General features: G+C 41.5%; 1 long non-coding RNA gene across 1 annotated transcript; it reads right to left on the bottom strand.

Annotated features, from left to right (window-relative positions):
- Positions 1-2,058: 2,058 nt before the first annotated feature.
- LOC116832817 (uncharacterized) lies at positions 2,059-2,433 on the bottom strand. Its single transcript, XR_004375546.2, has 2 exons — positions 2,281-2,433; positions 2,059-2,186 (listed from the first exon to the last, which is right to left on the bottom strand). It is a non-coding gene; the product is annotated as an uncharacterized LOC116832817 (long non-coding RNA).
- Positions 2,434-3,114: the final 681 nt, after the last annotated feature.

The following is a 3,114-nucleotide window of genomic DNA, read 5'->3' as shown; positions in this document are numbered from 1 at the left end:
GCGCTCCAGAGGCTGGAAACTTATTCCCTGGACGACCAGTAGGAGGTGCCGTATCGGTGAGTCCCACCCCATGACAGGGCCCTTCCCATTATATTGGAACCACAAACAGGGCCAAATATCCAACTTCAGGTGCCCTACTTTTACCTCAGAACTTTTTTTGCTGAGCTTCACATACCATTTGAAAGCATGTGAGTTGCTGATAAGATTTCATTGCAAGCCAGCATGGTCAGCAAGCCAAGCTTCCCTGTATAAATATTTTAAATATATATGAGATATTAAACAAACACACTATTCAATCTTCACACTCCCTCACATCTTCCCCTTTTCCTGCACCACTTTTAAGAGCAAACAGAAGGCAGGGAAACAATGTCAGCTCTTCTCCAAATGGCTCCAGTGACCTGAGCATGATGAAACTCTGGGGGACTATTGACATCCATGCTAGTGGAAGAGGACCAGCAAAGATGACAAAAACTAGAGCTGCCCCCTGTGGTGTGCTCCTGGTGCAACGGTAGCCTCCATTTTTTAAAGACAGAGTTGACAGAGCAAGTTAGAGGGGAGATACCCTGAGAAAACACCATATATGTCTATATTGCAGTCAGAAGTGTAACTGTAGCTCAGGAACATCTACATGTGCTAGCTTTGACTTAGCTAGATCAAATAACAGTAGCAGCGAAGAGGCAGCATGAAGGGCAGAGCAGACTGGCTGCTCACATACATACTCACGGTCCTGTGCAGGAAAAGAAAAGCAACTTTTGAGAACCAGAGCAAAGGCTGAGAAATTTCCATAGCACTATTTGCATGAGGAGTATCGGAGGACCAGCTCTGTGAATGGAGAGTTTATGTGAGCTTCTGTGGGTCTGAAGAGAAACAGGTTTTGCCCTAAAAATTGATGAGGTTGGAGCACTTCCTTGATGATAGATTTGTGGATGGGGCTCTCAAAAACTGGGGGAAAGCAAGGGCCCCTCTGCTCTATTTCTAGAAATGTTTCATATCTGACAGCAGAGAGGAATATGCAGGGTAATTATTTCCCCAACTTGCATGGCCTGTGTTATTTGCACATCACTTCACAAACAACATGTGTCTTGGACTATTTTCATATTAAATATCAAGCTGGAATGACATGTGACTGTAGAGAATCAGTATGCATCTCTCAGCTAACTGCTGCAATCCAATATATGGGTCACTAGATATGTCATATAAGCACTGACAATGCCCAATATGTAAATTCTTGCAATGAAATTCTGATTTTTAGACTTTTCACATTTTGAACCCTCCATGACTTTCTGCCATGCTAACTCCAGGCATGTGGCATAGACATGCCATCAGCTCAGATAGGCACTTCTGCCCTCACTGGGAACTGCCACCCATGCAAATGAAGGATTGTGATTCACCGAGGTAGATTCTACCCTGGGGAATTACAGGGGGACTGAAATGGGTGCTCTGTGGAGAAGGTCAGCATCTGCCACACATGCTGCTGAGGTAGGAGGAGATGAGTAATGACAAAAAAAAAAAAAAAAAAAAAAAAAAAAAAAAAAAAAAAACACAATCCTATTCCTGTTGAAATCAGTGAGAGGTTATTTTCACCCTTACAGAAATGCTAACATCAACATTCACTATCCAGAAACTCCTCCTGAGTCCTTAAGGTTGCACAACCAGCCCTATGGGTTTTAAGATATACAGCTGTATACCTGTTATAGAGGGTCTCTTAGCCCCAGTCAGCTGAGCTGGTCAGTCATAAAGCAAACTCTTAAAGGTCACCTGCAAAGAATTTTGGAAAAACTGGATTTTTCCCCATTTTTTATGCTGAAAAATTAAAGCCTGGAAAATTTGTTTTTCTTCACCCTTTGCATGCTTCTCACCTTAGCAATGTCAGCAAATCTGGTCTTCCCCAGTTTGTGTTTTTTCAGGACTTACTGAAAGTCTCAGGAATGTTTATTAGGAACTTTTTTAACATCTTAACTGAAGGAGCAAAAGTGCTGAATCTTTAAGAAGCTCTTCCTTTATTCAAAAGCTTAGAATTTAACTAAATAGGTGGTAACAATAAAAACCAAGCCTTGTAAAACCAAGTTTTTTATGTTTAATGAAAATCCCTGCTCCTCAGCTTTGTCTTTTCTACCTCCTCTTCTGACATCACTTCACTAGCTCTCCAGTAATGAGTCTTCTGGCCTCACTGGAACCAGGATTTCCTAATAGGAAACAAAGTTTTTAAAATGTCAGGCCTTCTTTCTAGAATCTCATATAGAAGCAAAAATAAGCATTAGCCTCATTTCCCCTCCTCACCTTCATTTAAGGTATTTTAACCATCTTTGTTGCTGTTTACATCAAGAGCCACACCTCACCACTCCCAGGATTGGCTCTTCTGCTCTTATGAGACATAAGCACTGGGACGACCCCAAGTAACTTCCAGCCAGCCTCAGCCAGAAGGTGTTTTTATCCTCCCCTGGAAGTAGAAGGTAACACTAGTTTTTCCCTTTGTCCTCTGATCAGAATTACCAACCGACATACAGTGCTTGGGTTAGAATGACTTCAACCCCAAAAACGTGATCTGAAATTAAGGCCTGGTTTTAGATGTATAAGCAGAAGCATCAAGATGACCCTCTTTCTGGAGCACCTTTAAACCTCTGGTAACAACAGTGTGTGTAGGAGTTAAAATATCAAGCCTTGCCCAGTGGTTGACTTGTTCGTTTTTACTTTGTATATTGACCCAATGAAAGATGCCAACACAATAACCAAACCCCTCTAACATGTTATTTTGATGAGGATTAAACTGGATTACCATAACTAGCACATTTCGTCCCTGCTTAAAATGTCAATTTACATTTCAATTTCCATTTACTGTACCAACGGGTATTTCAGAAGTGTTCTTTCCCTCTCTGCTGGCAAAACATTGATTGATCCTTAGCAACCACTCAAAAACTAAAACCAAACAAAAGCTTTCAAAGACTTTTAAAGAAAACTTAGTGAAAGTTTGCAGCAACCCAAGAAGCAGAAATAATTTTAAACCACCTTCCCCAAACCCAGAATATGCAGCTGCCCAGAAAGACTGGATTTGAAGTAGGTTAAGCAGTGCCCTCTGGTGCTTTGCAGAGGGAATACTGCTGCCCAAAGCCTTAT

Source organism: Chelonoidis abingdonii, chromosome 4, assembly GCF_003597395.2.
Source record: "Chelonoidis abingdonii isolate Lonesome George chromosome 4, CheloAbing_2.0, whole genome shotgun sequence".
NCBI lineage: Eukaryota > Metazoa > Chordata > Testudines > Testudinidae > Chelonoidis > Chelonoidis abingdonii.
Note: the sequence above shows the minus strand (reverse complement) of the source record. Positions and strands in the feature narration are given on the sequence as shown.